Source organism: Apium graveolens, chromosome 2 (assembly GCF_009905375.1).
Source record: "Apium graveolens cultivar Ventura chromosome 2, ASM990537v1, whole genome shotgun sequence".
Classification (NCBI taxonomy): Eukaryota; Viridiplantae; Streptophyta; class Magnoliopsida; order Apiales; family Apiaceae; genus Apium; species Apium graveolens.
In genome coordinates, this window is record NC_133648.1 from 320,073,516 (window position 1) to 320,084,778 (window position 11,263).

Here is an 11,263-nt window from a genome sequence, read left to right on the forward strand (position 1 = left end):
ACCCTCACCGTCCTGGCACGCCTAGCGAAGTCTGGAACACTGCTTATCAGTCACTTATTCGATGTAAGTAGTAAGTTACTTATTTTAAGATTTTCCAAACGGGAACTAATACTTGCACTGTTGCACAAGTAAAATAACTTTTCTCTTGATTATTTGACATGATCTTTTTAAATCTATTATTTTACTATCTACATAACATCAAGTAACTTGCCACTAACATGTTATTTGCATCTTGCTTCAACTTGGGGAAGCCCAGTCCCACACTTGTTCTTATCTGTTGTCTGGTCCTAGTTGCAGGCTGCTATTGTAGTGAGGTGGCACAGTTTTGAAGGTTGATGGAGACTTCCCAATATTGTCATAATCAAAAAGTAAGTTTTTTGCTCCTCTGTTGAGCTGATTTTGCAGTGCATTTTGTTTATTTGGCCTAATTTAGTTCTTTCTATGTTCTCTACCAGATAACTTTAACAGAACTGCTAACTTATTCCAAGCTAAAAGAAAATGCGTTTAAGCCATTATTGCAGGTTGAACTTGACTGACCAGAGATTGCCAAGTGGGAAACTGTTGAAGAGTTTATTCAAGATTCTTTTGTGAACTGTACAAAGATAACTGACTGGAAGAGAATGGAGTTTGTAAAAATAATCATTAGGTTTGAGCTTTTTGTTTTAAATGAAGAGAGAAGTGGAGAAGTGATGTGTACACACTCTTTCACTACAGTGGTAAAGAGTTTGAAAATATGATTCTAAGAAGTCCTCTTGTTGTTTCTATATCTGCTGATGATCTACTGTAAAAGCTGGTTCTTGATCACTCACCATCTCCACTGTTTCTGCTTTTCATCTTTATTACTGCATATATATGATGAACAAGAAACCAGAGAAAAAATAGGCAGTAAAAGAAGACAGTATTACAGAAATGGCAGTATCTTGGTGGGAAGTCAGAAACATGTTTGTTTTATCTGTTCAACTTATTATCAAATTAGGAACTTTTTGCATGCCAGGGGACTCTGGAAAGAAATAGAGGGCATGTTTGTGTAAGGGGCTTATAAGTTCCTTATAGCTTATAAGCAGTTAAGTACTTATCTAGGACTGTTGTCGACCTCACTTATAAGTCGAATTTAGTAACGACTAAGTCGAATTTAGTAACGACGTATTTTTTCTCAACTAATTTTGATTTTTCACTTTTTTATTAATTTTAATTTTAAATATATGTTTTTAAATGTTAAGTTAATTCAAAAGTCATGAATTAAGATAATAATATTTAAAAATGACTTATTTTACTTCATTTAAGTTAAAAAAAATTATGACTTATAAGTAAAATTAACCAAACACTTACATAACTTATAAGTTTTCATGTACTTATTACTTTTAAGTCACTTATTAATTTTAAGTCATAAATTACTTATTTTAAGATTTCTGAACGGCACCGAGTATATATTTACATACATATAAAAGAGTGGGCTAAGTATTGCAGCCAGTTGTGCCTTCATGTTTGATTAAAGTAACTGTTCTGCTGGTAATCTAGCATTCATAATCTGATACATTATGTGCCCGTTTCAGAAATTTTAAAATAAGTAACTTATGACTTAAAGTGAATAAGTGAGTAATAAGTGATAAGTTAATAAATACTTATAAGTTATATAAGTGTTTGGATAATTTAATTTATAAGTCAGAATTGTTTTTATTTAAATGAATTAAAATAAATAATTTTTATATATAATTATCTTAATTCTTATATTTTAAGTTATATTAACATTTAAAAAAATATATTCTAAAATTAAAATTGATAAAAAAATGAAAAATCAAAAATAAGTTGTGAAAAAGTACGTCGTTACCAACATTCAACTTATCAGCTTATAAGTTGAATTTAAATTCAACTTATAAGCTGGGTCGACAAACACTCGTCAATAAGCTGCTTATAAGCCAATAAACCCACTTAACGGAATTGTCAAACGGACCCTATGTTGTAACAGAGAATACAAAAAATTGACATTTTCCATTTGTCAAGGGTTATCAAACAAAATGATCTTCTGGATACATACATAGGATACCATATATTTACATCAACATATGTGATAGTAGTTTGTTCTAGGTTCTTGTTACATGGATTTTAAATAAGGGCACATGTCATAACAAATAACAATAAGGTATAATGTTCTAGGTTCTTGTTACATGAATTTAAAACAAGGGTTCATGTTCCTGACAAACGCGAAACAGACTGTTATAACATACTAACCGCGTTAATTAACAACAGTAAAGTATAACGTTCTTTTATGCATGGTTAACTTAACATGCTCAGGGTTAAGGTTTAACATGCCTGTACTCTAGACCTCAGTCCCTTACACAATTGCTCTAACTTGAAAAGTATCAGATTTTGTAAATTTATAGGAATATTATGTTCAAATTTATATACATGTCAGATTAATTTATAAAATTAAAGAAGATCATTAATATAAACTTACGAAGCAGAAGAAAGACATGAGATAAACATTCTGTGCTTGTCCTCCACTTGACCACCTTGTGATGATTTGACTGAGAAGGGTTTGTCTCCTTGTGGTGCTTGTCTTAATATATCCATAAACCAACTGTTAATGTCACTTCTGTGTATCTGTATAGACTATAGGATATACTAGTTCTTGCTTTAACTGGAAGCTAGATTCAGAGCTTGGTGATACTACAGAAACATATTAACTATTGAGCTTACTGTTTACAGTTAAAATAAGCTCCTTTTATGGTTGAAGAAGTGCCTATTTCAACTTTAAATAGCTGCAAAACAAAACAGGTGATTGGACATTGTTTTTTCACTGTAACATTAGTCCAGTTCTGTACATCAAGAGTTGGGAGGCTTATATCTAATGTGTTAACCCGTGGGGAGCTTGCTATGGCTTTACGTAAGGTATTCAATGGTTAAATGTTTTACACGGGTTTCTAGTAAAGGCCTATAAAATGAACGAGTTCAAAATTTGATTCTCATGTTTTAGTGTGTATTCGCGGGTTAAATTATGTTTTAGTAAAGACATAATGAGTTATCCCGAACTTTGTGTATCCATAATAGGTGAAGTAAACCGTATACAGATAGTATATAAGCGCAGCATTAACAAATTATACATCTGATCGTGAATTACGTAAATTGTTCTCGTGTAAGCAACATAGACTGTTTCTTAAATGACCTAGAATTTGTACATCTGGTAGTCTGTGTAAGCAACACACACTGTTTCTCAAATGACCCAGAAACACATTCCATCAACTCACTGCACTTGCAGTTTGTGTTTTTCAACTGAATATAACACTACAAAGGCAGTATGTAGCAAACAAAAAGGCGATCAAAGCACGCGATCTAAACCAAAGGTGGTTCTTAGAAAGCTGTTCTGCTGCAGATGTCAAATTGTAAGAAAATAGGTGGTTCAAGATATTAGTATTTAATATATTATAATGTGTGTGCATGCTTATGGTCTCTGTTGTTCCCTGATTTCAAGTTCATAAAGAAATTGTGCAACTAGGACATGCTATTACATTTTATTATATAATAATAATAGGTTATTATAATGACATGGAGCAATTGTTTTTATGGACTCACAAAAGTTGTGTTATTTATTTGTCTGCTTCTAGTTATGGTCTCGGAGTTAAAATATGACTTGTAAAATCAAACTTTTTAAATATATAATATTAGAGACTTCTCGTAGTTATTTGATAAGTTAAAATTAACGCATATTAATAGAATTAATTTTGTTATTAAGATTGGAAGTCGAGGATTAAGCGGATTGATTTTGGATTTCCTTAGTATATTTTTTTTGTACATGTATTATGAGTATTAAGATATGAATTTACATTATTTGTATGAATATGACTACGCTTAATCAAATCGAGAGATTAATTAATTAAAATATTTATTTATTACCTTTACTTTGTTTTCACTTATGGTAGCTAATTTCTCCTATTAAAATATCAAGTATTAGTCGATGATACCAAATTTTAGAATTCATTCATGTGTCCAGAGATTTGCACATCTTTGGGTGTGTTGGTTAGTTTGGTTTATTATTTTATTAGCATGATTACCTTTGAATATACTAGTATATATGTATACTAGTATATATGCATGCAACTGGATTACCTGATTAATTACCATGCTAATAAAATTTTACTCGCAGTTGTGTGTATGTATCATGTCCACCGATTTAGTTACAGGAGTAAAAATCATGTAAACAAGTTATAAGTAGTAATGCTTGATTAATAAATGAGTAAGTAAAATTTATACTAATTATAAATTATAAATTTTGTATTTAGATTGCGGGTCAGGGAGTTAGCGGATCGTTTCAGATTTTGTTAGTAATTTAGTTGCGATATTCGAGGTACGGATTATGTCCCCTTTTTATTTTTTTTATTTTTTTTTATCGTAGGTAACCTGCAGCCGCTACCTTTCGGGTGCGCACTGGGTAAACTCTACGGGCTCACGCAATAGCCTGCAAACCACTTGAACGAAGGTAAACCGCATTTAAGCGACAGACTCTGATTCAGGAGGCATAATCATAAATTCTCCTCCCGTGGGATTCGAAACTGTGACCAAGAGGATAGTTTTTCACTCTTTAACCAACTGAGCCAACCCTTGCGGGCTACTCTTCTTATAAATTAGATATCTCCGATTTGTTCAATTCCATATTTCATTCAAACATTAATATTGTTTGATCGTTTTGACTTCCGAAAATTGTTTTAAAAATTGATTTGGAAAGTTTTAAATTTTAAAATTATTTATGACACCCTCTCCTTTGAAAATCTAAATTATTTGTCTCATGTGATTTTTAAATTTTGCGAGAAATATTATTTTTCATTTGAACTCTTACAGATATAGGGTATACCGAGTTAACTAGCTGTAGGGGTACTACAGCCATGTCATTGCAGCACCAGTGACATGACACTTCCGTGACAGTATGATAGGTCACGACGTATCCTTCTGTTAGCTATTGGGATGAGCTTTTGGCCATTTTGATATTTGTTCAGGATACGTGGGTGCACCCAGAGTTTGATTTGTGATATGATTTACGGTGACGTTGTATATGCCGTACACGTTATTCGTTCTGTTGCACACATTAGGTACCCTATGATGTTTTTATTTGTATCTGTTCTGATCTCAGTATGAAATATCATAACCCCCGTTGCTTCAGCCTTACTTTTTTTAAAAAATTGTTGTTTTATTATAACCGCATATTATTTATTTTGATCTCTTGTTTTATAAATTGTATTCCAAATCCGTACTGGGCGTTTTGCTCATGCCGTATTCTTTTTCTGGCAGGTGATTAGGGGGATCTGGGACTGTGAGATGGAGAGATACCTCATTTATTGTTTAGAATTTCGGACTTTATCGTTATCTAGACTTAATTATTTAATTAGAGATTTCTATATTCATAATATTGGTTTAGACATTTTGGAGATTTAATATTATTTTGGAGATTTTAGACTGTTAAATTATTATTAGAAATATATTAGTACTCTGTTTGCAGGTTTTTGGACTTTAAGTAATATCACCCTTCTAAATTTAAGAAGGGGGTGTTACAACATATAAACGATATGCTCTGCATTTAAACGAAATCAAATTTTTTTGAAAAATTTAACAATTCATTTCACTTTATATTGCGAATTAACGAGAAATGAAGAGTACCGAACTTGAGCAAACAGACTGAAGAGTACCAAAATCTTCCGATCCACTATCACTCATCGGACAAAACGACGAGAGCGAGTACAACTTGGTAGTATTAATCGGAAATCCAAACATCATAGATTGGCGCGAAAGGTAACAGAGACAATTAGCTTCACCGGCACGAAACGTCGACTCGTAAGCGTTACAACAGAGAGGCGAAGGCGAGTTAGTGAGATTGTTCGGTGGATCAGAAATGTAGGCAAGGCAAACGGAGAAAGCGAGAAGTTGCGTTGAGCAACCAAGAGCTGGAGGCGGTGGAGGTGGATGTGATGGAGGTGGTGGTGATCGGAGACGACGACGTGGTGGTGGTGATTCGAGAGGCTGTGTTTGCGGTGCGACGGAGATGAGGAGAGATGTGGAGAGAAAGAGAAGGAGAAGAGAGAGATGTGGTTGCATCTTTTTTAATTGTGATTTTCTGTTAGAGTGTGTGTTTTTAGTGTGTGTGAAGTGTTTATATTGAATTGTTTGTTTGGAGGGAAAATTGGGGTTGTGTGTTGTTTATGTATAGTATGCTTGAATTTTCAAGTTTGTTCCGTCCCCCTCAATTCTTTATATTTGGAGGACGGGGACTCGGAACGCACTTTAATGCTTTTATTAAATGTAATTGCATAATTATTTTTAATTTTTTTTTCTTTTAAATAAAAATATAATTTTCAAACTTTTATACCAAAAAAGAAAATTTTAAAAATAAATTACGGAAGTATACTTTATAGTTGCCTTAAAATACGTGTCAAGCATGTGAAAAAAACTGTAAAGCTATGAGAGGGACGGAGATAGTACAATTTAGTTGACAGGCTCACGCTTTGAGCGTCCTTGCTGCTAGGATGTTGCAGTCCTGTGACTACTGCAGAGTTGTGTGATGTAGAGTTTGATGAAGGCAATGTTGGTGAAAAAGTTGGTTGTTGCATCTCCTTTGGTAGGACTAGTGAAAAAGTTGGTTGTTGCATCTATAACCGGTTTCAATTTTGTTCGGTTATTATTTTTTTTAAAAAAATATTATTTAATATAATGCTAAGAAAATTTTATAGATGTTATTTAATACTCCCTCCGTCCTTTTGATTTGTTATCAAAAGGATTGGACACGGATATTAAGAAATATGTATAAAGTAGTGAAAAAGAGAAAGAAAAGTGGGTGAAGTGGCGGGACCCATTAATTTTGATCAAAAGGATTGGACACGGATATTAAGAAATATGTATAAAGTAGTGAAAAAGAGAAAGAAAAGTGGGTGAAGTGGCGGGACCCATTGATTTTGAATGTATAAAAAAGAGATAGTGGAGTAAAAGTAGTGTAAAAAGGAAGAAAAAGTGGGGAAATTAGGGGATCCATTGACTATTTTTGGTAAGTTTTGAAAGGTAAAGAAAATGAATGGGACATCCAAAAAAGGAAAGTGTAAAAAAATGAAAAAGACGGAGAGAGTACAATGCTAACAAAATCAATTGTTCAATATAATATAATAAACAATAAGTAACATTAAAAATTAGGATTAATCGAGCCTTAAGGTAAATGACTTTACAAATTTAAGTTAAGCCGAAACAAAATACCTAAAATCAACATCAAAATATCTAAAATCCAAACCCCAAAACTCCAAATATACCGAAAAAGACTTGAAATCAAAGGTAGAGAACCTAATTAGTTGAAGTTTTAAGTGAAGAAGCACTAATTTGAACTCAAAATTTGGAACTCCGTTTCTAAGAATCCCTAATTTGAAACTTCTAAATTTGACACCAATATATCCATACGAGCTTGATCAATTAATTTAAAGACTCGAATATATAGTAAGTTTGAAGAAAATAGAGTTGGGAGAGGGAGAGCGAGATCCATACAGAAACTGTGTGTGAAAAGGGATATAAAATAGTGAATTTTACGGAGGGGAGAGAGGGAGAGAGAGGAGATGTGTGATAGAACTGAGAGGGATATGGATAGGGTTTCTAATCGGGCTAAATTGGGCGGCTTTTGCCAAAAAAATGGGCGCTTGATTTATAATTTTTGATAAATTAGACCCAATAAAAATTTACACTTTAATATATTTATAAATTCATTTAAATTTACACTTTTGAATATTTTTTTATTCTTATAAATTCATATATTTGTACTTTAATATATACTATTTTTCTTATAATTTTATAAATTTATATATTCATATTTTTGATTTTTAAAACTTACATATGAAAGCTTATATTAAAAATTATGGGGAAATTTGTACTATGTCTATTTTTTATATATAATTATATAAATTTGTAAAACTAAATTATTTTGTATTTTAATACTTTCAAAATTCTTATTATCATTTTTTTAATCTTGTTATGTATAAAATTTATATATCATTATGTATATTATTTATCAAATTTGTATATCACATCAAATTCTTGTCAAATTATTCTTTAATCATAGAAAATTATTATATTTATCTTTTTAATATTCTAGAGTAACACTTAATCAAAAATGTTACAAATTTCAACACTTTGTAGCTAATGTAATTTCATATTTTTGTCTAAACTATCACTAAAAATACGATGCTGCTGCGGGGCCATGAGTAGCATACTTGTGATAATATATTGGGGTAATATTAATTTGGAAGAGGTTGGCATAGATTATATTTGGTGTAGTGTATACTCAATCTTGGACAAACAATGCATAATCTACTATACAAAAGCAAAAAGAGTATTATTGGTTTCATGGACATTGGTGAAAGTAGTGGGAAGATTATTTTTATACTTTATTATATTATCTAATTCAGGTTAACTATATTCAAGGAATCAATGCAGCACCTTAATGAAACCGATAACTGAATTAGATAAATTCAAAATCCAAATTGATCCGATCTGACAATTAACTGAACCGAAAATAACAAGAAATAATAACGGAAATCGATCAAAATCAAGTAATAAATTTGTATATTGAGTTTATATTTGGTTGTTATGATTTTAACTATTCATAACTCATATTTCATAAACACTAAACTATTTATAAGTTAATAAATTACCAATTTATAATCAGAATTTATATTTAAAGCAATATTTGAAAAAATTATTTAAGTACTTAATCAAATTTAATATATTTTTAATTTTAAATTTGTTATATTTAATAGTAACTGATAGGGATAAATAAATTATACTTGTATAATTAAATACTGCATTAATTGTACAAGCTGTGGGCTGCTAGGCCCAATAAAAAGATATATGATACTCAGACCAGAAAGGTTAAGCCTGATGGACCAGATCAGGCCTGATGGAATAAAAAAGGCCCAAAAGCCCTGATTATTAATTAATTTCGTAATTAATTAATAAGGGACAAATCAGATGTTGAAAAGAGTCCCGATAAGGATATAAATCCTTGAAGATTAGCCTCAAGGGGACCTAAAAGGATAAGGAATCAGTTTCCTACTATCTAGGACTCCAAAGTCCATTCTAATTATGAGACTTGCCCACCAAGTCTCCTATACCAAGTCCAATTCAAGGACTCCCAACATCTATATAAGGGGTCTCACCCCCACCAATCAGAACTACGTTTTTTGGCTTGATTCTCTAATTCACAGAGATACGTAGGCATCTCGTAAAGGCAGATTGAGTCACGAAACACGAGATCAGCCATTAAAGGCCTTGAGCTCCCGAATCTTAGTATTAAATACAGCAAGTAATAACCTTAGTTTTTTATCCATAACATTTGGCGCCGTCTGTGGGAAAACGCAACAACAATCATGGCGAGAACACGGAGAACAATTGGAGCTCTAGAGGAAGGAACACCATCAGAGACAACCCAGGTGATTTCATCAACCGTGGAGGTTCCTCCCCATTCAACTTATGCATCTACTCAGGGGGAAGCCCAGACAGGGGCAACTCAACCTCAGCCACAAGGGACAACTCCCCCGACTATTCAAGGTACGAATCCTCAAGTTCAACAAGTACATATACCTATGAATTCTCGACCCGTCGGGTATGAATATTCAACTGTTGTTACTACTAACCCCCCTTATGGGATGCCCCTTCGTCCTGAGGTTGGAGGAAGCGGATATGCTTGGCGAGGCGAAGCACGAGGGCAGTCACCCCCCTATATACGAGGTTTGGGTCTTATTCTTGAGGATCGGGAATTTTCTGGTCCTTATACTGAGAGAGACTCCGAATCTTCGGATGATGAAGTGGCCCCGAGAAGGAGGCGTCCTGGAAAAGAGCCAATGGCCGATGGAAGGCAACGCCCCCAAAGCACCCCAGGGGCGAATCCCCAAGAAGTGCAGGAAAGGATCAGGGCTCATGAGGCTGAAATCCAAAGGCTGAGGCGTGATTTGGAGGCTCACCAGGCCACCAGACCCCAGATATCTCCTAAGGGGAGAAATCCTCCTCCTGTCATAGACCTGGATGGTCCGGTAAGAAGAAGGGCTGTTGTCCCAAGAACTGATCCAAGCAATCTCCTTCCCCTTGGAGATCCTGATGATCCAACTCCACCCTTCACAGAAGAGATAATGAATGCCCATATCTCAAGGAAATTCAAGATGCCCACTATCAAAGCCTATGATGGCACGGGAGACCCCGCTAATCATGTTAGGACATTCTCTAATGCACTGCTGCTGCAACCCGTGAATGATGCTATAAAGTGTCGGGCCTTTCCTCAAACCCTGTCGGGTATGGCTCAAAGATGGTACAATCGCCTGCCCCTAAATTCTATTGGAACGTTCAGAGAATTAAGTCAGGCTTTTATTAAGCAATTCATCAGTGGAAGAGTCAATGAGAAAAGTTCAGCATCCCTTACGAGTCTTGTGCAGGGAGCTAAGGAATCCTTGAGAGATTACCTGAATCGTTTTACAAAGGAGGCTTTAAAAGTCCCAGACCTTGATGATAAGGTAGCCATGATAGCACTACAACAAGGAACCAGGGATGAGTTTTTCAAGATATCCTTGGCCAAACGTCCCCCTGAAAACACGTTGCAACTCCAAGAGAGGGCAGGGAAGTATATCAAGGTTGAAGAAAGCATGAGGAAGACCATAGTAAGTAATGAGCCCACTGGAGGCAAGAAGCGAAAAACTGATTTGGAATATATTGCAAAGGACAAATATCCTAGAACCGAGCAAAACCCTGATTCAACCCCCAAGAAGGGAGGACCTGGGCAAAAGTTCACTGAATACGCTAAGCTTAATGCTCCTAGAAGTCAGATTTTGATGGAGATTGAGAAAGACAGAGATGTTCGCTGGCCTAAGCCCTTGAAGGCTGATCCCGCCAAGCTAGATAAGAGCAAGTATTGCAGGTTTCACAAAGATGTTGGCCATGACACCGATGAGTGTAGGCAATTGAAAGATGAAATTGAGTTCCTCATTCGAAAAGGAAGATTGAACAAATACACTGAAGAAGGAGGGGATAGGAATAATAATGGAAGGAAGAACTTTGAGGATCGTAGGAGGGACCAAGACGATCAGGGGCGAAACCCCCAGCCTAGAGGACCAGTTATAAACACCATTTATGGAGGGCCGAGACCTCGAGGGCCTGTGATAAACACAATCTTTGGAGGTCCAACTGCTGCTGGATTGTCCAAAAATTCCAGAAAGGCATATACTAGAGAGGTTATGCATATTGTTGGAGAAGCCCCGAA

The 11,263-nt window shown here is 34.4% G+C and overlaps 1 long non-coding RNA gene across 1 annotated transcript; it reads left to right on the forward strand.

The window, feature by feature from the left end:
- LOC141709036 (uncharacterized) lies at positions 1-616 on the forward strand. Its single transcript, XR_012569686.1, has 3 exons — positions 1-63; positions 292-368; positions 510-616. It is a non-coding gene; the product is annotated as an uncharacterized LOC141709036 (long non-coding RNA).
- Positions 617-11,263: the final 10,647 nt, after the last annotated feature.